The sequence below is a fragment of the Dasypus novemcinctus genome, chromosome 6 (genome assembly GCF_030445035.2).
Source record: "Dasypus novemcinctus isolate mDasNov1 chromosome 6, mDasNov1.1.hap2, whole genome shotgun sequence".
Taxonomy (NCBI): domain Eukaryota; kingdom Metazoa; phylum Chordata; class Mammalia; order Cingulata; family Dasypodidae; genus Dasypus; species Dasypus novemcinctus.
In genome coordinates this window covers 138,424-164,172 of record NC_080678.1, presented here as the reverse complement: position 1 = coordinate 164,172, position 25,749 = coordinate 138,424, and the positions used below count along the sequence as shown (strand labels likewise).

At 39.6% G+C, this 25,749-nt stretch overlaps 1 long non-coding RNA gene across 1 annotated transcript in view; it reads left to right on the top strand.

The window, feature by feature from the left end:
- Positions 1-23,824, top strand: part of LOC139439207 (uncharacterized) — a 116,786-nt gene extending 92,962 nt beyond the window's left edge. Inside the window, exons 3-4 of the long non-coding RNA XR_011648971.1 lie at positions 17,758-17,851; positions 19,571-23,824. This is a non-coding gene — a long non-coding RNA (uncharacterized lncRNA). The remainder of the gene's footprint in view (positions 1-17,757; positions 17,852-19,570) is intronic.
- The last annotated feature ends 1,925 nt before the right edge of the window (positions 23,825-25,749 follow it).

Below are 25,749 nucleotides of genomic sequence, written 5' to 3'. Positions count from 1 at the left end.
GTTTTGTTAGGTTTGCCACCAGGAGTCACTGTGTTGTTTTTTGCTTTGTACACATAAGCACATCTCTTGCCCAAATAGAATTCAGATTCATCTCGGGCATAAACACCTTCAATTTTAAGAAGGGCTGTGTGCTCCCTCTGGTTCTGAAGCCCCCGCTTATAGCCAGCAAAAGTGGCTTTGGACCACAGCCTTCCAGACATATTTGCCGTTTTAGAAGTCCTGTTCCCAGCAGGCCTCCACAGGTGCCAAGATGGTAGAAAGAGAGGAAACAACACCTTGCATTGTGAAACATTTGTAACAAAATTTGAAAGAATATCATAAAAATATTAGGCCATAACTTACATTTGGTGTATTTTATCCCCAACCCACCCTATTATTTTTTAAACCTATTTTTATTACAGAAGTTGTGAAACAACAAAAAAATCAGGCACATGTATAGAATTCCCACTCAGCTCCCCCTCATCCACACTCCACACCATGGTGGAACACTTGTTACAGATTATTACCACAGGCCCTGGTCCATAACATACATTTGGCACATCTTTTCCATACCTCCCATTATCAGCACAGTACATCTTTGGCATTGATTCAAGACTATTACAGTACTGTTGTTAATCACTGTCCATAGGTCACACCAATTGTATTTTCCCATGCTTCTCCACATTCCCACCATCCTGCAATATTGACATATATTGCTCTAGCTCACAGAAGGACAATCCTGCATCTGTACCATCAAAAAACTATTATAACCATTTGGGTTCACTGTGCCATTCAGTTCTCAAATTATTCTCTAGCTTTCATTCAATTAACATTTAGATCCCTAGACTGCCCTTTTCAGCCACAATCCCATTTATAAACCAGCTGCTACTCACTATAATGCGTTACCATCAACTTTATCCATTTACACACTTTCATAGTCCAGTTAATTAAAACTTCTACATACATTAAGTATCAATAGTCCTCCTCAGCTTTCCTCTTATCTACTAATAACCTGTACTCTAAGTTTTGCCTCCATGCATTTATTCTTTGTACTTACTTTATATTAATGAGATGATGCAATATTTGTCCTTATGGATCTGGCTTTCTTCACTTAGCATAATGTCTTCAAGATTCAACCAAGTTATATATGTGTCCAAATTTCATTTCTTCTTACTGCAGCATAGTATTCCATCATATGTCTATATCATGTTTTGTTTATCCAATCATTGGTTGATGGACACTTGGGTTGTTTCCACCTTTTGGCAATTATGAATAATGCCACTGTGAACATTGCTGTGGAGATGTCTGTTTGTGTCACAGTTTTCATTTCTTCTGGACATATTCTTAGTAGAGGAAAGGCTGGATCATATGCTTCCTGAGGAACTGCCAAACTGTCTTCCACAGAGACTGTACCATTTTACAATCCCACCCATAGTGAAGAAGTGTTCCCATTTCTCCACATCCTTTCCAGCACTTATCATTTTCTCTTACTTTTAAAATATCCATTCTATGCAGTGTGAGATGGTATTTCATTATTGTTTTGTATTGCATTTCACTAATAGCGAGTTAGAGGACGTTTCTTTCATGTTGTTTTTGGCCATTTCCTCTTCGGAGAAATGTTGATTAAAATATTTTGCACAATGCAATTTTGTTGGCAATACTGCCAAGCAGATACTGCTTGATCAAATTTCTTTCAGATTTCTTGTTCTTACAGAGGACATTGAGCCACAAGGTGTTCAAAGAGTTTTCCTCTACTAGCATACTCCATAATAAGATAGTTTTCTCTCATTCCCAATGATTTCAAATGACTTGATTATATTTGGATATAAAGAATAAAGAAAAGATACCCAGGCCCAGAGCCTCAACAGACTTCAGCTCCTACATTCTGATTTATTGGACTTACACACACAGCTAACATGGAGTTGAAGAAGGTCAACCACCACACCATGGAGCCTAGAGTGTCTACAACTGAAAGCAGGAGGAGTGCATCCAGTATCCATGTGGAATCTAAGCCCCCACTTGACAGAGATGTGCAATGGACACAACCAATCCAATGTCCACAGACAAAATGTGGCATGGGTATGGGAAGGGTGGCCATGGTGGCTGCTGGGTGTGGGGAATGGGAGGAAGAGATGAGATGGGGAGGCGTTTTCGGGACATGGAGTTATCCTGGGTGGTGCTTCATGGTCAATTACGGGACATTGTAGATCCCCCCAGGGCACACTGGATGGAACGTGGGAGAGTGTGGGCTATGATGTGGACCATTGACTATGGGTGCAGTGATGCTCAGAGATGTACTTACCAGGTGCAATGGATGTGTCATGATGATGAGAGACAGTGTTGCTGTGGGGGGAGTGGGGGGTGGGGGCGGTGGGGTTGAATGGGACCTCATATTTTTTGAATGTAATATTTAAAAATAATAATAAAATAAAAAAACTAAAAAAAAAAGAATAAAGGAAAGAAAATCTTGGAAAAAATAAGGACAAAAAGAAAAAATATATAATAAACAGACAAAATAAACTAATAATCCACAAGAATGAGAAATAAACAAGCCAAGAACAGTCTTTGTGAAACAGGTCACCAAAAAGAGCAGTCTGGGATAGTGGACCACATATCTGAGATCATAGGACTTATATAGGGACTTGGAGTTCCATAACAATGGCTCCTTGTAAGGTCTATGGATCATACTCAGTGGTTTCCTCTTACTTTTTGGTCTCAATAACTCACTACACTTTTAACAAAAATGTTCAAGATCCCAAAGGGCTTGGTGTTTATGTGGGTTGTATCTAGCTATGTTTATCTTATCAGAAATTAAAGCCTAGAACACTCCAGAGGTTTCCACATTTCTAGTTTGAAACCAATAATAATATATGGCTTTGAAAGTGTTGATAATGTTGACATTGAAAATATCCAATTTGTTTTCTGTAATCCTTCATGTTTGGAGTTGAAATAATGTCACAACTAAAGTGATGTCATGGTTTTACATAAAAGTATTCTGTTGCTTAAAGCATAAGGAATATTATTACCATTTAAAATTGCTGAGGGAAAGACAATTCATATGTTTTATTTCTTTTTACTGTTATTCTCAGTTTCTTTGGAATAGTTTACACCTTCCAAAAACTAGAGATCTCATTATTTCCCTTTCTTTCCTTTAAATATATAGTGTGTAGGAGTTCCATAACAATGGAAAGCAAGTCTTTCACACTTTATTCTTTATGCCAACCATCTATGTGCTCTGTGTTCCTCATATTCAGCATGGTATTGGTGTTTGAGAGGTGGACATAGCAATGACAATTCATGGGAGGGAATGATTTCTTAAACCTTCTTTGAAATATAATATAGGTATACCATATAATTGAGTAAGTCTTAAATCTTTCATATCTCTCAATTCTTCCTTTATTGCCTACTTTTATATTGATTTGATTTTTTTGCAGTAAAGTTTTTAGTTCCTTCTTTCTTTCTGTGTATATTTTTCAAATGTTTGTTTTATGTTTATAGGGGGTTAAATTTAACATCCTAAATCTATAGCAATCAAGTTTTTAAAATAACAATCTAATTTCAACTCTGTCAGATTCTCGAGGGAAACAACTGACAGGAGATATCTGTAAATATGAGATATTATAAAATTATCTCATGTGACTGCAGTGATGTACAGGTTTAAATTCTGTAGAGCAGGTTGCAAGCCTAGAACTTTGATGAACGTTCTTGATGGACTATTTCCCTAGGAGAAGATGTCTGTCTGAAGTAGAAATGGGAATTCTCTCACTGACTGCTGGAACCACTTCTCATTGAAAGGCCTTCCACTGATTGGATGAGATAGCTTTCATTGCCGAGGACATTCTTAGCTGACTGTAGATGTTAGTCAGGCATGGGGGTGAGCAACTCACTAATGATTTATGTCCCCAAAATGTTCTCACAGTAAAAATTAGACCACTCTTTGCTTGACTGAAATCCTGGGCACCATTACCTGACCAAGTTGAGGGCAGGATCTGCTGATAGGATGATAGGAGGGAGTTGCACAGAGCAGGCATGATGGGAGCTTAGCCTGATAAAGGTGCAGTTAGTGGATGTGGTAAGGCTTTCATTTGGTGTCTCCATGTGGGAATCAGTGTTATCTGGGCCCAGGAATGGGACTGCTAGTTTAAAAGCAGAGGAGTGAGAGAGGGAAAGATAACACCAATATTCATTCATTCATTCATTCATTCATTCATTCAGACTGGGTCAAGTGTTTTATTATCTTGTTTTTTGGTACATCCTAAACTTAGTCTGGAAAAATATGTACCATTTTCTTCTGTTAGGATTCATCATCTGAGAGATTCAAATCACTGAAATAGGAGTGCATTTTACCCAAACTAATACATACAGAAAGAGCCCTGGCCCTTTATTTAACTACTTAGATTTGTACGTGTGTGCTGTAGTGATCTGTAGGGGTCTTTCACAGTCTGTATGTCTGTGTGTGACACTTACAATCTGTGCAGGCCATTCGACAATGATTATCAAGAGACTAAATGGGAGTATGAATGGATCCACACACCCATTTCACCCACTATGAAAACAACATGAGACCTATCCTGGTGATGTAGCTTGTTAGCTTCTGTGACTTCATATTCTAGGATGAGATGAGAATTTTTGATGAGTTTGGTTCACTTTTTAAATCTGAAGAGTAGCATTATGCTGTTCTAGCTTGAGATAAGAAAGACAGGTGACTTGTTTTCTTTGCAAATGTTTCTTTGATGCTCCTATTCTGGGGACTAGTGAGGAATGACAATTAATATTTTTCTACTTGATGATTATTTGTAAATCATAGTTGAGTTGTCAACCACATTTTCAAAGTATGTTGTGGTTTACATGCCCAGAGAAATATTATTTCATTGTAAGAGTTAACAGAGTCTGGCTTTTGATTCTCTGTCTTTAATTGCTGTGTGTTTTTATCATTAAGACTATTGCCTATAGCATGGCTTCTTTCTCCACTTTTTTTCCCACTAATATCACAGAATTGATCTTAAGCTTTGACCGTTTGACTTCTCTGAGTTTGTGTGAAGTGAACACAGAACTAACATTCATTATGTGCTTTCCTTCCTTTGGACTTGTTTGAACTGGCAGAGTTCCTGAGCCAGCAATGCATTTGGGTCATGCCAAGATACAGACTCTGCATTTTTCAGTGCTTCATCTACATAGAAATGTAACAAGTTAAAAATTCCTGAAAACATTTATGGACCATTTGAAAAGTGTTCATGTTTGTTTTGAAATTTCTGAAGCTAAATCATGCATTTGTAAGCCATGGTGTGGACTGTAAAATACAAAGTTGACTTACTCTTGTGGTAAATAAAATCCAGTAATTTCTCTTGCTATTGGTCAAAATAAGTAGCATTTAGTACAGTGTTGTCATTCTTACTCATGAATGCTGCAATTAGTTCACAATAACATACTTCGATTCTGATTTTACGAAAACCAGCCATCCCATCCTAGGAAAAATCATACTTTTCTTGAACAAACTTATCAAATTTCAATCAGCTACAAACTTTCTATTAAATTTCACATCTTTCATTTTTTTCTGTGAAGAAAAATAAGCTATTCAATTTAGGCAAGAGCATGATTTGGAAATTAAACAGCACACTCTTAGAAAAACAGTGGGTCAAAGAGGAAATCTCAAAAGAAATCAATGACTACCTTGAAACAAATGATAATGATAACAAAACATACCAAAATTTATGGGATGCAGCAAAAGCAGTACTGAGAGGGAAGTTTATAGCCATAAATTCATATATCAAAAAAGAAGAAAGAGCAAAAATTGAAGAACTAACTGCACATTTGAAGGAATTAGAAAAACAACAACAAAGTAACCCAACAGGAAGAAGAAGGAAGGCAATAACAAAGATAAGAGCAGAACTAAATGAAATAGAAAATAAGAAAGCACTTGAACAAATAAACAAGACCAAGAGCTGGTTTTTTGAGAAGATTAACAAAATTGACAAACCTTTAGCGACACTAACAAAGAAAAAAAGAGAGAAGATGCAAATACACAAAATAAGAAATGAGAAAGGCAATATCACCACTGACCCCACAGAAATAAAGACTATCATAAGAGGATATTTTGAAAAACTATATTCCAACAAAAATGACAATCTAGAGGAAATGGACAAATTCCTAGAAACACATAAGCAGCCCATATGGACAAAAGAAAAAATTGATGATCTTAACAAACCAATCACAAGCAGAGAGATAGAATCAGTTATTAAAAATCTCCCAACAAAGAAGAGCCCAGGGCCAGATGGCTTCACAGGTGAATTTTACAAAGCATTCCAGAAAGAACTGACACCAATCCTGCTGAAACTATTCCAAAAAATCGAAACAGAAAGAACATTACCCAACTCCTTCTATGATGCCAACATTACCCTAGTACCAAAGCCAAACAAAGACATCACAAGAAAGGAAAATTACAGACCAATTTCTCTAATGAACCTAGATGCAAAAATACTTAACAAAATACTTGCTAATAGTATTCAACAACACATTAAACGTATTATACACCACGACCAAGTGGGATTCATCCCAGGTATGCAAGGATGGTTCAACATAAGAAAATCAATCAACGTAATACACCATATAAACAGATTGAAGGAAAAAAAATCACATGATTATATCTATTGATGCAGAAAAAGCATTTGACAAAATACAGCACCCTTTCTTGATAAAAACACTCCAAAAGATTGGAATACAAGGAAATTTTTTGAACATGATAAAGAGTATATATGAAAAACCTAAAGCCAATATTGTTTACAATGGAGAAATCCTAGACTCCTTCCCTCTAAACTCAGGAACAAGACAAGGATGCCCACTGTCTCCGCTCCTATTTAACATTGTCTTAGAAGTACTTGCTCGAGCACTGAGGCAAGAACCAGAAATAAAAGGCATTCAAATTGGAAAGGAAGAAGTCAAAATTTCATTATTTGCAGATGACATGATCCTATACATAGAAAACCCTGAGAGATCTACAACGAAGATTCTAGAACTCATAAATGAGTTTAGTAAAGTCGCAGGTTATAAGATCAATGCGCAAAAATCAGTAGCATTTCTGTACACCAATAATGAGCAAGATCAGGAGGAAATCAAGAAACAAATACCATTCACAATAGTAAATAAAAAAATCAAATACTTAGGAATAAATTTAACTAAAGAGGTAAAGAACTTATACACCGAGAACTATACAAGATTGTTCAAGGAAATCAAAGAAGACCTGAATAAATGGTAGACTATTCCTTGTTCATGGATAGGAAGACTGAACATTATAAAGATGTCTATCCTACCAAAACTGATCTACACATTCATTGCAATCCCAATAAAAATCACCGCAGCCTTCTTTAAGGAACTAGAAAAACTAACTATGAAATTTATTTGGAAAGGAAAGAGACCCCGAATAGCCAAAGACATACTGAAAAAGAAAAACGAAATTGGAGGAATCACACTACCTGACTTCAAAACATACTACAAAGCTACGGTGGTGAAAACAGCATGGTATTGGCATAAGGAGAGACACATAGACCAATGGAATCGAATTGAAAGCTCTGATATAGAACCTCACATATACAGCCACATAATATTCGATAAAGCCACCAAACCCTCTCAACTGGGAGAGAGTGGCCTATTCAACAAATGGTGCCTGGGGAACTGGATAGCCATATGTAGAAGAATGAAAGAGGATTACCATCTCACACCTTCTACAAAGATCAACTCAAGATGGATCAAAGACCGAAATATAAGAGCCAAGGCCATAAAAACCTTAGAAAGCTGTGTAGGGAAACATCTACAGGACCTTGTAATAGGAAATGGATTTATGAATATCTTACCAAAAGCACGAGCAGCAAAAGAACTAATAGATAAATGGGACTTCGTCAAAATTAAAGCCTTCTGCATCTCAAAGGAGTTTGTCAAGAAAGTAAAAACGGAGCCCACACAGTGGGAGAAAATAATTGGCAATCATATATCTGATAAGAAACTTATAACTTGCATATATAAAGAACTCCTATATCTTGAAAATGAAAAGATAAACAACCGATTTAAAAAAATGGGAAAAAGACTTAAATAGACACTTCTCTGAAGAAGAAATACAAATGGCAAAAAAGCACATGAAAAAATGTTCCAAATCTCTAGCTATCAGGGAAATGAAAATCAAAACTACAATGAGATACCATCTTACACCCATAAGATTGGCAGCTATGAAAAAAACAGAATACAAGTGCTGGAGAGGATGTGAAGGAAGGGGAACACTCATCTACTGCTGGTGGGAATGCAGAAGGATCCAACCATTCTGGAGGACAGTATGGCGGTTTCTCAAAAAACTAGCCATAGATTTGCCATATGACCCAGCAATACCACTGCTGGGTATATATCCAGCAGAACTGAAAACAAGGACACAAACCGATATATGTACACCAATGTTCATAGCAGAATTGTTCACTATTGCCAAAAGTTGGAATCAACCCAAATGCCCATCAACAGATGAGTGGATCAATAAAATGTGGTATATACACACAATGGAATACTACTCGGCTGTAAGAACAAACACACTACAAACACATGTGATAACATGGATGAATCTTGAGAACCTTATGTTGAGTGAAGCAACCCAGACATTGAAGGACAAATACTACATGACCTCAATGATATGAAATAACCAAGCTGCCCTAGATAGCAAGAGACTGAACGATAGGCTTACAGGAAATCGGAGGGTGGAGGAAGGATGTGAGCCGATGTCTGCAGGTGTGGAATTTAAGACGAGATGGTGGTAAGTATGAACACAAAGAAGAGATAAAAGGGGAGCAAGGGGTTGCCTTTGGTTGGGGCTTTGCGGGTTTGAGGGTGGCTGGGGAGGGACGGATGGGTAACATCGCCCAAAAGTGGGGGGAGGGAGGGGTAGCATACAAACACAGGAGAGGGTCAGGTGTTGGTGGAGAGTAAAATGCCGAGAAAATCATATCAAAATATAATAAAGAGGGTTACCTGTTTAGAATGCTCGGAGGGGAGGGTCTGATGCAGGACGGGCTCCTGGGGAATGTCTAAATGCTCATTCTGCCAGAGTGGGTGACACCATGGGGTAGAAACCCAAGTAGTGAGAGTGGGGGTGGACCCACATCCTGGGGAGGCCTAATGCCATCAAATAGAGGGAACTGTATCCCTTGAGAGAAAGGGGGGCTCCCAGGGCATTGGGGTAGTTGAGCAAGTTAGGCCCTGAACACTATTCCATCTATCTCTGGAAGTGGCTCCTCGGGAAACGGAGGTTGGCTGTCACTGTGGGCACCAAGGTGGAAGGGAAAATGGACATTAAATGTGTGGAACCAAGGTAAATGGGGCGTAAGAGAGGAGTTTCTTGAGAGTACACAAGGATGGATATAAAACATGTAATATTACACCATAACATATAGGAGATAACAGACTGATAATGTAAACCATAATGTAAAACATAGGATAACTAAGAATGTAAAAAACTGTGTATCCTAAAGTATGCACCATAATGTAAGCACAGATGTCACCTTGTTAGAAAGCTAGAGTCTCAGACTCTGTACATCACGTTAAGTAAATATGATGTGAATAGGGTGTAAGAGTAGCACTGTGGAAGGGAAAAGGTTTTGTGGTGGATGTATGGGAGTGCTGTATATTATATATATGCATTGCTGTGGTCTAGGGCTCCTGTGAAGAGAAGCTGAATAATTAGGGGGAAAAAAAAAAAAGAAAAAGAAAAAGATAGCATGTAGAATTTTTTCCAAGTAAACACGTGTTCTTTATCTAAACTTTAAACCCATCGCTATATGCCATTCCCTAGTAAGGGACCCTGACATTATATTGGGCTTCAAATTTCGGGGAGTTCTGGAACACAGAGTGTTTCAACAATGGCAATGGAGGGATACTGGTATGGGATGCCATTGACAGGTGATATATGGCTGACAGGGAGCTGTACAGAACATATGTCCAGGGTGCATGGTAATGTTTGGATATACTCATAGGGGTAACAATTAAAAACCACAGCAGGGGGGGTACTGGGTTCCTGGCCAGTGGTGCTCTGTTGTGGTCCCTAGGGGAGCAGTGACAGTCTCCCAGGTGCAGTTGCGGGGACCGGGAGGGAGTGAGGGTTCAACAGTGAGCCCCTGATGCTAATGACTATGCTTGTGAGCTGATAAGCCTAAAATAAGAACAAGGCCTAGAGCAACATTGTGCCTGGGAATTTCCTCCTGTCAGCCTTCATGTTACTCAAATGTGGCCAGTCTCGAAGCCAAACTCAGCATGTAAATGCAATGCCTTCCCCCCAGCATGGGACATGACACCCCGGGAATGAGCGTCCCTGGCACCGAGGGACCACTATCAACTACCAACTGATGATGCAACTGGAAAATGACCTTATATGGAAGGTTCAATGCAGATCAGCAGAATATCCCTGTCTACATAAAATAACATGACTTTAAAATGCTGTTTGACCTAAAGTAAGGGGGAAATGGAAAGGAGAAATGAGTTTATATGGCTACGAGTTTCTAAAAAAGAGTCTGGAGGCTGGCAGATGGATTGCCCTTATGCATAACTGAGCAGAGTCAGAGAGACAGATAAAGCAGATACAACCCCCAGATATTGGTTCCTTTGAGGGCTAAAGAGACCCATGGGAGTTATGGTCATGGCCAATGGGGTTAACTACCAGGTCAGATGGCCCCTCTTTGGAACTGGTGTTTATTTGTGATGAATCTGGACTCAGATGGGATCTCCCTTCATAAGACTTTCATGCTAATGTGCTGGAGGTACAGTTAATGTTGGGGTTTAAGATATATTTAGGGGATTTGAATCTCTGGACTGACAATGTGATAGCCAGGTCCTGAGCCTCAACAGACTCCAGCACCTATAATCTGTTTTATTGGACTTACCACACTCAGCTAAGATGGAGTTGAAGAAGGACAACCACCACACCATGGAGCCTAGAGTGATTACAACTGAAAGTGGGAGGATTGCATCCAGCATCCATGTGGAATCTGAGCCTCCTCTTGACATAGAGGTGCAATGGACACAACCAATCCAATGTCCACATAGAAGAGGTGGCATTGGATTGGGAAAAGTGGACATGGTGGCTGATGGGTATGGGGAAAGGCAGGAAGAGATGAGAGGTGGAGGCGTCTTTGGGACATGGAGCTGCCCTGGATGGTGCTTCAGAGGCAATCACCGGACATTGTATATCCTCACAGGGCCCACTGGATGGAATGGGGGAGAGTATGGGCCATGATGTGGACCATTGACTATGAGGTGCAGAGGTGCCCAAAGATGTACTTCCCAAATCCAATGGATGTGTCATGATGAGAGGAGGGAGTGTTGCTGGGGGGGGGGGGGGGAGAGGTGGGGGGGGGTTGAATGGGACCTCACATATATATTTTTAATGTAATATTATTACAAAGTCAATAAAATTAAAAAAAAATTTAGGCAAGAGCTAGTTTTTATGAAGAGCTCCAGCCCTGGTTCCTGTATGAGGAGGGGATAAAGTTGGGGCAGAAGGCAGTGACTATGAGGAAGGGGAGTCAGAGGATGAGGAGGATGGGATGGTGGTGATGTCCAAGGTATATATGGAGTTGAAGGGGGAGCCTGACCAGCTGGATCAAAGTTGAGGTTTTTGGGGGATTTGAGGGGCAGAAAGGAGAAAGAAGAAAGCTTTTGAGGAGGTTTTTGGTGTAAAAGAATAGGGCTGATAGAGGGAGTGGTGGATACAAAGATGAGAGAAGGCCTGAGTGTAAGGAATCTCACAGGCCTGCCACTATGCTGGATAAAGTTCTTTAAGTCTCAGAGAACTTGGGAACTAAAGTGCATTTTCTCGTCATTGACTTACATTGTCCAATTGGTATTGCAGCCACACAGAGGTCAAACAGAAAATGAGATTTTTGGGTCTGATGTCTCCTTTTGGGTACAACGTTTTAAGGTTTTGAAGGAGAAAACCCAGAGGCATGGCTTTGGGGGGGAGCAAAATTGATTTCCCCATTTTAGGTGGCCTGGGTGAGACTAAGGATCTCTAGGACAGAGGAGCTTGTGAGACAGGCATCCCCAAATCAGTCAGATATCTCCAAGAAAACAGGAGACTGCACTTGGGACTGGATGTCTCCAGAGCCACGGGTCTCTTCCCATGAGAACGCAGGCCTTTCATTTGCTGTGGCCCTCAGGGAACATTGAAGATCCTGACCTAGCACTAGGTTTTTTCTCAGCAGGTTTTTCTGGACAATGGATAAAGGAGAGAGAGAGACAGCAGGATCCTCCAGTGGAGAAATCCTTAACTCACCCAGCTGAGATTCGATGTCTGGTGTTGGATGAGCATTCAACAGTGGCAGGGTGGAAACCCAGAGCTGGGTTTTCATCAACAAATGTTAGAGAAAAACAGTGCTCACTGAGAGACAGAGACTGAGGGTTGCAGGCAGGCAGTAAGTTTATTGGGAAACTCTTCTAGTAGAGGGGATCTGAAGATCAGACTTCAGACAACTCATGAAGTGATGGATATGACTTTATACAGTACAGCAATAAGCAGGGAAACACTAGTCCATGAGGAGGGGGTTAGTAGGGGTTGTAAAAGTGAATTCTTCTCATGCATGACTTGGGGGTAGTGGGCCAGGAGGTAGGGTTTACTTGGAATGCGGGGCTCTGGTGGCCTGGAAGGGATGAGGGTCCTTATCTGCTCCATTCCCGCTGTGATATGGCTCATCCTTGGATGGAAATATGCTGTACTCTGCACATTGGCTTCTTGCTCAATCAATTCTAATGGAGTCACAGCCTTATGACCTGTTAATCAGTGCAAATCTTTTTAGGGGGAAGGGCAAACTCTAACAATTACACTATTCGATTTTCTTGTGTTGAGCCATCCTTGCATACCTGGAATAAAAAACATTTGATCATTTGTATAATTCTTGTAATGTGCTTTTGGATTCTGTTTGCAAGTATTTTTTTGAGGATTTTTGCCTATATTCATTGATATTGGTCTGTAATTTTGTGGGTTTTTGGTACTATCTTTACCTGGATTTGGCATTATGGTGGTGATGGCATCCTAGAATGAGTTTGGTAGCATTCTTTCCTGCTCAATATTTGGAAGAGCTAGAGCAAGATTGGCATTAGATCATCTTTAAATATTGGTTGAATTCACCTGTGAAACCATCTAGTCTTGGGCTTTTAATCTTTGGGAGGTTTTTGATGACTGTTTCAATCTCTTCACCTATGATTAGTTTGTTGAGGTCTTCTGTTTCTTCTAGGGTCAATGTAGGCGGTTCATATATTTATAAGAGTTTGTCCATCTCATCTACAATGTCTACTTTTTTGACATACAGTTGTTCACTGTATCCTTTTATGATCTCTCTTATTTCTGTGTTCAGTTGAAACATCCCCTCTTTCATTTCTTATTTTATTTATTTGTGCTTTTTCTCTCTTTGTCAGTCTAGCTAAGTGTTTGTGTTTGTTGATTTTATTTATCTTCTCAAAGAAAACAACTTTTGGTTTTGTTGAGTATCTATGGTTTTCTGTTCTCAATTTTATTTATTTCTGCTCTGATCTTTACTATTTCTTTACTTCAGCTTGCTTTGGAATTAGTTTACTGTTCTTTTTCTAGGTCCTCCAGGTGTGCAGTTAGATCTTCATGTTTCTCTCTTTCTTCTTTTTTAAGGTAAGCATTGAGGGCTATAAATTTCCATCTCAGTACTACTTTTGTGGAGTCCCATAGGTTTTGATATGTTGTGTTCTCGTTTTCATTTGTCTCAAGATATTTTCTGGATTCTCATGCAATTTTTCTTTGGCCCACTGATTATTTAAGTGTGTGTTGTTTAATCACTGTATATTTATGACTTTCTCCTTTTCCATCCATGCTTGTGTTCCAGCTTCATTTTGCTATGATCCGAGAAAGTATTTTGTATAATTTCAACCTTTTAAAATTTATTTGGACCTGTGTTTTGACCCAACATATAGTCTATATTGGAGAAGGATCCATGAACACTTGAAAAGAATGTATATCTTTTTATTTGGGATACAGTGCTTTATAGATATCTGTTAGGTCTAGTTCATTTATCTTATTATTCATCTTCTCTATTTCTTTATTTATCCTCTGTCCAGATATTCTATCCAATACTGAGTGTGGTATATTGAACTCTCCAAATATTATCATAAAGATAAATATTTCTTCCTTCAGTTTTCTCAGTGTTTGCATCATGTCTCTTGGGGAATTCAAGTTAGGTTCATAAATATTTAGTATAGTTATTTCTTCTTGGTGAATTGTCCCTTTTATAATATATAATAAACTTCATCCCTTATAGCAGTTTTACATTTGAAATCTATTTTGTCCATTAGCAGTGTAACTACTCTAGCCCTCTTTGGTTGCTATTTGCATGGGATATCTTTTTCCAACCTTTAACTTTTTTTTTTTTATGTACAAGCCCCAATGATTGGACCCAAGACTTCTTATGTGGGAGTGTGGAAAGCCAGTGCTCAACCATTGACCACATAATCTCCCCAAACCTTTCACTTTTAACCTGTTTGTGACCTTATGAGATGGGTCTCTTGTAGACAACATATAGATGGCTCATAATTTTTTATCCATTATTTCAGTCTATGTCTTTTGATGAGGGAATTCAATCCATTAGTAGTCAATGTTATTACAGTAAAAGTACTTGTTCATCCATTTTGTCCTTTAGCCCTCTGTTCTAATACTGTTCTATTGTCTGTTTTTTACCCTTTAATATACGCTTCCTAATAATATTCACTTTTTTACTCTTCTCCAAATCTCTCACACTTTTTTCCTTCCTGTCTGCAGCAATCCCTTTAGTACCTCTTTAAATTCTTGTCTTTTGATAGCATATTATATCAGTATTTTTGTCTGTGAAGACTAAACTCACCCTCATATTTGAAGGACAGTTTTGCCAGATATAAAATTCTTGACTCCAGTTTTTCTCTTTCAGTACTTTAAATACATCATGCCACTTTCTTCCTGCGTCCATGGTTTCTGATGAGAGGTCAGCATTTAATCTTATTGAGTTTCCCTTGTATGTGATGTTTTACTTTCCTCTTGTTGCTTTCAAAATCCTCTCTTTATCACTGATATTTGTCTTTCTGAATAGTGGTTGTCTCAGGGTAAGTCTATTCAGATTTATCCTGTTTCTTGTGCATTGTCCTGCTTGGATATTGATGTTTATGTCTTTCATAAGGGTTGGGAAATTCTCAATTATTTCTTAAAATATTCTTTCTGCCCCTTTGTCATTCTTTTCTCTTTCTAGGGCACTGATAATGTAAATGTGCATGTCATTCCCTGAGATTCTGCTCCATTTTGTCCATTCTCTTATTCTCTTTCAGTTCTTCTGTTTTTCCCAGTTCAGATGTTCCATCTTCAAAATCACTAATTCTGTCTTTGAGCAATTCAAATCTGCTCTTATGTGTCTCTAATGTATTTTTAATCTCATCCATTATTTCTTTCATTCCCATAAGTTCTGTTACTTTTCTTTGCAGGCTTTCAAATTGTTCTTTAAGCTCATGCAGTATCTTCTTTTTTGGGGGGATAAGAAAAAATTATTTATCTTTAATTAACTTTTTTCAAAGTTAATAGATCACACAAAACATTACATTAAAAAACATAAGAGGTTCCCCATATAACCCACTCCCCACCCCCCACCCCATCATTTTGAATTATATTTTTTGAAGATGCATAGATCACAAAATATGTTACATTAAAATATATAAGAGGTTCCCATATACCCCCAACCACCACTCCACTCCCCCCACATCAACAACCTCTTTCATCATTGTGGCACATTCATTTCATTTGGTGAATACATTTTGGAGCACTGCTTCACCACATGGATAACAGTTTACATGGTAGTTTACACTCTCCCCCAGTCCATTCAGTGGGTTATGGCTGGATATATAATGTCCAGCATCAGTCCCTGCAATATCAGTGCCAAATCAGTGCCAAGTCCTGAAAATGGCCCCACAACACATCCATTCTTCCCTCTCCCTGCCCTTAGCAACTACCATGACCACTTTCTCCACATCAATGCTACAATTTCTTCCATTACTTGTCTCTTTACTCATATTTTCTTTAAATTATTTTAATCGACAGAAGAGTTGTGAGATTATCTCTGATTAATTGTCCTAAATCCTGTATCTCTTCAGAATATTTAGTTTGATTCTTTCATGGGGCCATCTCTTTCTGTTTCCTACTATGACTTGTAAATTTTTGTTGATATCTAGGCATCTGAATATGTTTGTTAATTTCTTTGTTGGTCAATTTCTCTCTCTTGCCTATTTTGTTTCACAGCATTTTAAAAATATTTCATTCAACTCATTCTAAATCTTTATTGCCCAGTTTAAATTACAAAAATCAGTCCAGGGGCCCACTAATGGAGTCCAGGTTTTCCCTCAGGTGTTAAGATAGAGAGAGAACCAAAAACAGTTTTTGTCCATGCATTTTTCAGACTAGTGAGCAAGTGTTGCTCATCAGTGCATCTTTCCACAGAGCTGTTTCAGTCTGGGCTTTCCTCTGTTGCTTTGTTGATTCTCCAGAGCAGAGATTCAAAGCAGGCTCTGCTGGCCAAATTCATCAAAAGAAATCTTTCCAACTCCTTCTCCAGTTTCTCTTGAAACAGCCGACATGTTCCCTTCTCTGTCAGCTTCAGTGAGCCAGGGGTTTTACCCCAACTTAATATCTTGGGGGTGGGCAGGCAAACCCTCCCCAGCCACTGCAGGGAGTTGGTAACTCATGTTTGTTGTTTTGAGTTTTTTTCCTCTCTGCCCCTCACCCTCCTGGGAGTTCTGTAGCACTGTCCTATTCTCCTGGCCCCCAAAGCTGTTCCTGCAGGCATCTTTTGGATATTTCTCCATTGTTTTTTATGAGAGAATTTAACCCTGCCTGCTAGTGCAGTGCCATCTTCCCACAATCCCTAAAACTGCTTTTAAAAAAATATATGTGCTACAGCATGGATGAGCTTGAAGACACCATGCTGTGTGAAATAAGCCAGATACAAAAAGAAAAGTATTGCATGATTTTTAAAATATGAAATACATAGGATAAGCAAATTTGTAAAGACTGCAAGCAGATGAGTTTTAACAAGTCTGTGGTGGGTGAAGAAGATTTTGCTTAGTGTGTGTTTCTGTTTGGGATAGTGAGTTTCTGGGAAAAAAACAGTGATAAATATTATACAAAATTGTCAGTGTACTTAATGTCACATAATTATGAACTTATAAATGGTTAAAATAATTTTATGTTATGTTTATTTTACCACAATTAAAACATTTCTAGAGAGAGAAATGTGAGGGCATCAGAACCCAGAAATTAGGGGTCACTGGAAGAGAAAAAAGTCATAGTCATGTGAAAGGAAAGCTTTGCTGACTTCAGTGATACCACATGGCAGATTGACAGTGGGTGGGAAGAGAGGAGAGTGACAGAAGAGAACCAGAAGAAGTCAAATCAGAGTGCCAGGCAGAACCTGTGCCCTGATCCCTCTGAAGGGTGGCATCCCCACCACCATAGATCAGCAACTAGGGTGTGTATTGACACATGTCATGGCCTCTCGGGTCTGGGGACACTGTGGCACACTGCAAACAGCAAGACCCAGGAAAAGTGACAGGATAAGGACCTCAAATACAAATCTGAGTCAGTGTGGACCAGGATAGAACCTAAAAACATTCATTCTTCACCATAATTCACCGTTCACCAGATGGCAGGTGTGTGCTAAGAAATTGTGGCTACAGAAAAAGCACAATTTATAATAAATTACTTATTTCTTTCTTAAATAACAGGAATTTATGCCAGACATCCAAGCTGCTGTGGTAGCCTTCCAGTCTTGCTAGTGCTGACATTCCAAGTGCAAGTGCAGTGGCCACAAGGCACAAGGTGAGAAAGCCCAGCAGTGTCCATCTCCCTCTCAGGTAGACCAGAGGCTTAGGCCTGTACCCCCTGTCCCATGCAATCACCATAAGAGTTCCAAGGAAGCATGGCTCCCCTTGGCTTTCAACACACCACCAAGTCAGGAATTCAGGGTTTTGTGCCATCAGTCCTGCAGCACTACCCAACCCTGCCCAGCCCTGTTCAGTTTCTGGAAAGTACCCCAATCCCATTGAAATACCATGCCCAACCACATCACCAGCCTATGCTGGTCCCTGCCTGGACCCAGGTTTCTTCAACTTCTCAACTGGAACTGCCTTCACCCCTGCCATCTCACCCAGCAGTGAGCTGCCCTCCCTTTTGGGCCTTCCTTTGGATGCTCTCTAACACCAAGCCTGGCCAGGGCCCCATCTACTCAACATGCTTGAACCAGCAGACAAGGGAGGAATTCAGAGGCTTTATTTTCCATCCATACCCAGGAACTTCTGTCCTCTAGTGAGCCTGCTCTGGGCATTTAGAGAGCCCCAACAGGGCTTTGCCCTCCCATACCCTCCCATCATGTCCACCCATTCCACCCATCATCCTCCCACCAGTGTGGCTGCAGAATTCCTGCTATTGGCCACCCTTGATTGAGCACAGCACCTGTCACTTGCCAGACTCCATCCTAGGCCCTCAGAGCCCAACTGGGAACCACCCAAGGCAGAAAGCTGATATCTGCCCTGCGGACTGGGCCTGCAGGAGCTGTGGGCACCAGGGTCCCACTTGGCCCAACTTTCTGCCTTCATGCAGGACACACTCACTGTCATTGGGGATCCCTCTCAACTCAGCAGTCAGAAACAAATAGGGGCTCAGATTAGATATGCTATCATAGGAAGCTTCAGCCAGAAGCCCGAATGGAGATTGGGAGACCATGGACTTGCAGACAGGCCATGTAAAGCCATCTTCACCTGGGAAGAGATTCCCTCTGAGACGGGAACTGTGAATGTCCTTGTTCTTACAGATCTCAGGGACTCTGGGATGAGAGGTGGGGCTCTGGAGACTCCCAGCAATTCCCCAAGTGGCTGAGGCCACCTGGGGCAGTGGAAAAATCTTCCAATTCCTTCCTCCTGATTCTTTGCCATTTGAAAGCTGTCTTCTTCTGTGGGCCATTGGGGCTTAGAGCTAAGGCCTTAATCATCCAAGTCCTACTTGTTCACCATGGCAATATCTCTAAATAAGGGAGGGAAGCATTGCCAGAAAGAGCACTCCTGTCACAAATTACTGCAATACAACAGCACCTTTTACACCCCTGTTAATTGGAGATGCTCAAACCCAAAAATCAACCTTGTCAAAAAGCAAACTTTCACTGACCTTGTCTATCTGACTCTTTGAGAGTCAGACAGGAAAATACCACACATGGATAACAAGACACATGAGTATTCCAAGTCTTTCCTTTGGGAAACCAGCATGGCTATGTGAGTTTTGGTGGTCTGAGTAACCAATCTCAGAATCCCCAACCTGCCTGTGATGTTGCACATATGGGCCCTACTGTTTCAAATTCCTTGAAATCTGTGAGATGCACCCTAAAAACAGGACATTTGGGTTTCTAGGAAGAGGCACCCCTCACGGTAAGTACAAATATCCCCACTTATACTGTAACCTCTGTGAATTGTGTGTGTAACATGTAATGGGGCACCAGACCAAAAGAATTTTTAGTTGGGAATACTAATCAAACACCATCCCTTGCAGGCAGTGATCTCTTCCAGAGATCATGACAGAAACTTCATCAAGCAGCCAGAACAGCCCAGTCCAGCAGGACTCCAACCCTACTCAGCTGCTTCTTTGCAGGAGAGATGATGAAGTGCATTCACTCAGATGTCATCTTGCCCCACCTTTGACAAATCATTTTAACTACCATATCTGCTTTACAAGAAAACTGAAAGGAAGTACTACAGACTGAAAAGAACTTACTCCATTGGGACGCAATGAAGAGCACAGAAAATGTTAAATATGTAGGTTAATATAAAAGCTTCTATAGGTATACATTGTCTTATTTTTTGTTTTAATTTATGAGAAGGAAATTGTATAAATCAATAATTTTTACATGGAGCATTTGTAACATATAAAAAATATATATCGTAACAACCTAAAGAAAAGGGAAAAGAAATAGAGGTACATTGGAGAAAAGTGTCTGTATTTATGGATTGATCTCAAGTAGAATGTATAAAATAAGCTGTATTCCAATCTTTCAATAAGAATCTGAGAGGAATAACTAAAGGAAATGTTAAAAGTAAACAAATCAACTTAAAGGATACACTAAATAGTAACTTACACAAAACAGAAGAACAAACAAGAAAGAAGACATAGAAAATAAATAACTACTGATATAATTTATAATTCCAGAAATGCCAACAACCCATTGAATGTGAATTGCCTAAACAGCCCAATGTTAGAGATCATCAGATTGGATGAAATTACAAGATCAAACTATATACTGTCTCAAGAGACCCATCTTAGATTAAAGACACAAATAGAGTGAAAATAAAATGATGGGAAAAGACATATCATTCAAGCAGAAACCAATAGAGAACTGGAGTAATTATATTAGTATCAGACAAAATATACTTTACAAGAAACATTACTAGAGACAATGATGTATATTTCATAACAAAAGAATGAATACATGAAGAAAATATAACTTTAAATATATGCATACTTAATATCTATGCCCCAAAATACCTAAAATAAAACCCTGACACCTACCTCATAGACAGTAGAAGAAGGATGGGGCAAGGTTACTGTCTCATGATCTTCCCCAATTCAGTTCCTCATACTTTATACTGCCAAGTTCATAACATTCAGCCTGATTTTTTAAAGCACGTTTTCTAATTTGGCTCATGTAGATCATTTTCTCCCTCTGAATGCCCAACCTATACTAGTTTTAGTATATACAATTGAAGTACAATGAATGTTTTTGCACTAAAAAAGTAAATGAATGAATGGATGGCATCCCACACAGAGATGGAGAAACAAGGGAAGACAGCATATTCTAGGACCTGTTATAAGTTGTTCCAAATGCCTTCAGTAGCATTTTCTAAACTGAACTCCTAAGGATGTTAATAGGTTTTCAATAAAAAACAGGTGTTCAGTACTCAAAACTTACATTCTGCTCTTTTCCTGGCTATTCTTAATGCCCATTACTGTGTTTAAACCAATTTCCCCACTTTCACAAATTAAAATTATTTGTTCAGAATTTTATTAATAATTTGTGAATTTCTACTCAGAACCTTTTTAGAATATCCTGAACTCTACTGTAGCATAACTCTGATGAGATGGTAGGGGTGAGCCTGGAGAGATGAACTGTGGCCAGACCATGAGATTTTTGGTATGAAATGTTGAGGAATTTGGACTTTACTATGGAGACTACATAAACCAGTGAAAGATTTTCAATAGGGTTGTTATATTTTTAATAGCATCAATATAGAGGATGAATTGGAGAACGTTCCATTAAGAGGCAGAGGAACTGGCAGAAATCTTGTGATAGAGAGCCAGGATACAAGTAATGAGCACTTAGGATAGTCTATAGCAGGAAAAACAGGGAAGAGGAGGGAAATTAAAATGTATTTAGGGAGTAGAGTTGACACATCATCACTAAGTGCATTAATGAATGAGAAAGCAGGACATGTCAAGGAAATCTTCTATCTTCTGTCTTAGACCATTGGTGGTGACTGCACCCTGACAGGGAAGAGGGGGAAGAACATTGTATGATGAGCTTTAGTTTGAGGTGTCTATGAGAGTTCACTGGAAATTCAGATGTGGGGCCGAGGGGACAGTTCTCACTAGATGTGAAGATTTAGGTTATCTTGTATTTTGATTCAGTTGAATCCATAATTTGGAAGTGGTCACTCCAAATTATATTAGAGTGAGGGGTATATGGGCAGGAGTTTGAAACTTTGGGCATCAACAGGAAAGGGATAAATGGTGGAAGACTACACTGAGAAGGAAGAAACCAAAGGGTAGGAAGGAAGTTGAAAAGGATGACATGGGTAGGCCAAGATGGGAGTAGGGAAAAATATAATCAAACCTATAAATAATGATGAGAGAAATTAGGAAGAAATGATCAAGAAGATAAAGAGGAATGTGTCATTACAATTGAGAACTTGAATGTAAATGGTCCTTAGAAGAGCAGTTTCAGTGGAGTAGTTGGTTGAAGTGTGACAAGATCACAGCTAGTTGAATTGGAAATGAGGAAGTAGTGTCAAGTAATGACAGACTCATCTAAGAACCTTAGCTCTGAGAGGAGATTGAGGGAAGAGTACTTACTGTGGTGAAGGCCTTCAGCAAAGCAGATATTTCAGTTTTGGATGAGCCATAAAGAGAGGGGAGAGCATGCTTATGTGCCAAGGGAAAGCCAGAGAGAAAGGGGGGAGACATCTGAAGGGATTGAACAAGGTTGTTGGGGCAAGATGAGAAGCAACATAGTCAAGGTCAACTGAAATAGGCCTATTAATATTTGCTTATTCAAGTATATTGTTCATCGATTGGCATATTTTGGATAGATTCACTAAGTTAGGCAGAAACATCTTCTTACCCATTTGACTATTCCTTACCTTAGTAGGTTAGAACAAATAAGGGTTAACTTGGGAAGCGGACTTGGCCCAATGATTAGGGCATCCATCTACCACACAGGAGGTCTGCTGTTCAAACCCTAGTCCTCCTTGACCCATGTGGAGCTGGCCTATGTGCAGTGCTGATGCATGCAAGGAGTGCCCTGCCACACAGGGGTGTCCCCTGAGTAGGAGAGCCCCATGCACAAGGAGTGCGCCCTGTAAGGAGAGCCACCCAGCATGAAAGAAAAGTTCAATCTGCCCAGGCATGGTGCCACACACACGGAAAGTTGACACAAGATGATGCAACAAAAAGAAACACAGATTCCCATGCTGCTGACAACAACACAAGTGGACAAAGAAGATGCAGCAAATAGACAGAACAGACAACTGGGGTGGGGGGGAGGGGAGAGAAATAAATAACTATAATCTTTTTTAAAAAAGGGTTAACTTGCCCAGAAATATGCCATGTTCCTCCTGTTGCGTCTACCCTGCTCCCACCACTCTCCATACAGATTCCAAAGTCCCATGTGATCTGCTTTCTTCTCAGCTCTCCAATTGCATTCCCAACCAATTTTCCCCACTCTCTCTTCTGTTCCTTGAACTGGGGAACTTCTTTCCCCATTTAAAGCATTTGCCCTTCCTATGATTGCTGCCATGAAAGCCCTTGCCTTAGCACTTTGAATGGCTGCCTCCAAATTCTTCATAACTAAGCCTGAAGCTCACATCATCTACTCACATGAAAGGATATCTCTGTAACCACCTATATTTTATTAGTGATCATAGTAGTCTTTCTTTTTTTCCTTAGTGTGATTATGTTTTAACTTTATATTTAGAGATGTTTAGATTTATATTTACAGAAAAATTACAATAACAATTTAGGGAATTCCCATACAACATCCTGGCACCCACACATGGTTACCACTACGGACATTGCTGATTAGTGTGGTCCATTTGTTAAAACGGATCAATCAATATTGAAGCATTGAGATTAATGAAAGTCTATAGATAATAATTCTCTTTTTAATTCCTTCAAATCATTGCATGAAAAAATGGCTATATTTTCTGGCATTTAATTAGGCCTGCAGTGAATAAAGCACCATCAAGGTGACAGTGATTTACCATAAATGCCAGTTTTTCAGTGTATATTAAATGCACAATATTCCAAATTGTGAAATAAGATCAAATGTATTAAGATTTATTGTCATCTTCCCTCTGAGTGTATAAATACTCAACACCAAAACAGTACAGAGTCACTCTCTCCTAGTGGAGCATGTAGAGCAGGCATCTACCAATTCCGGCCTGAGTAGCAGGCCTGCCTAGGAGACTGGTCATGATTGTATCTTTTGCCTCCTCTTCTGGCCATTTGTGCTAATAAACTGTTCATTTACTGCAATGATTTTCTGTGCCTGAGCCTATGTTCCCAAGATGCACGGCAGAGCAACTTGTTCCACTGATTTAGGGGGCTGCAGAGTACCTTGCAAATTATGGAATGGAATTGTTTTTTTTGGCCATTATTTTCAACTTTCTTTTGTATCTTTTGTATGGTGGTGTCTTGAGCAATACAGGACTGAAGCATTTGTGTAGTAAACTGTCTACAGCTGATCACTGACCACAGTTTTTGATTACTGAATTCAGATCACTGAGTAATGGCTCTGGGGGAAGTTATTATTTCAACCTGCTCTGCACAAAGATAGTAGTAGCCAATGTTTCAACCTTGTCTACAATCCTGGGTAGAGGTAAAGCCCCACATTTCAGGTACGTATGGCATGATGTCTACATCCTCTTGAGGAAGGGTATCAATAAATGGGACTTTAAGAATACCCCATGAATACCAGGGAGCTGTCAAACTGGTTTAATCCTAAGATCAATGAGGTTGGGGCTACCAGTGCCTGGCTCATGGTTTCTTATATCTCTTTTCATTCTGGAATCAGGATTACAATCAGGCCTCTGAGAATAATATTGTTGTGAGTGTGAGGCCATTCATTGTTTAGGAGATTATGAGAATTGAAAATGGAGACCTGCAGGTGAAATCAAAATTATGAGACATTAGAAAGATAATAGAGTAGGGAGTTCCAGTACTCAGTCCTTCCACAACAACTATAAGACAAGCAAGGAACATCTGAAACACCTATTTCAAATGTTCAAGTCCAGTATAACACTGTACAACATCCATGAAAGAGCAGGAGGAAAAGGCCAATAAACTATCATAAAAAACTGTAATTACAGTCTCTGAGTGGCTACTACTGGTGCCCACTGTACAATCTCACAAAAGGCCACCCCCATGGGGTACAGACCCTGGCTAGCTGCCACTGGCAGAAAGGTATTTAAAAATCCTATTCTCCAAGAACAAGAGAGGCACACTTGATCATTGATCACAGGTTTTATTAATGAGTTAAGATCACTGGGTAATGGCTCTGGAGGATGTTATTGTTTCAAACTGCTCTGCACAAACAGGGTGGCATCTACCAATCTTTCCTGGACAGAGGCAGAGGCAGTGGTGATTTAAAGCAGTAGTTCCCCAGGGTTGTGGGGGAGAGTAAGCTGAAGTGTGCATTTGTTGCCAGGCTAGAAAAGCTCAGCTTTAGGAAGACATTCGAGTTTTGCTGTCCTTACTTTCCATCTCCACAGGACACATTGGAGCAAGCCTACAACCCTTCATTAGTCCCTGGCTCTGTTATAACTAGGAAAGAACAACTTGGGAATGTCTGGGGTGACCTTCCTACCAGAATTTATACTCTACACAAAAGCAACATGAGACAATGAAATGAGTGTGAAAAACTAGAAGTGGACAGTCTGAGACAAAGGCCTACAGCTTCAAATACTCAGGAAAGGGCAGTCTATATACTAGGAAAAGAGCAGAAAACCAAACTCCTGTAAACAGTGAAACTCCAAAACAACTAACAAAAAAAGCCACAGGACAAGATGGAGGCCCAGAAAGACAAGGAAAACCCTGCACAGTACATTTGCCTTGACAAGCCTTCCTGATAAGAGGGCTGAATTCCAAGGAAATGTTTGTCTTCTCACCAGCTGTTTACAAAGTGAAAAAATCCATCCTGGGCATAAATACGAGAATTAACATTTAAAATATTAGCACATAGAATGTGCAAGAAAAACCCAAAATACAAACAGAGAAACACGAAATGATGGTCCATACAAAGGAAGCAGATAAAAATACAGAAAGTTCTAATGAAGAAGATGAGAATGTGGACATAATGAACAAAGTATTTGAAAGAGAGGTCTTAAAAACTCTAAAGCGGGTGAATGAAAGTCCAGGTAAAGAACTAAAGTATATCAGAAAAAGAAAAATTGAGCAATATA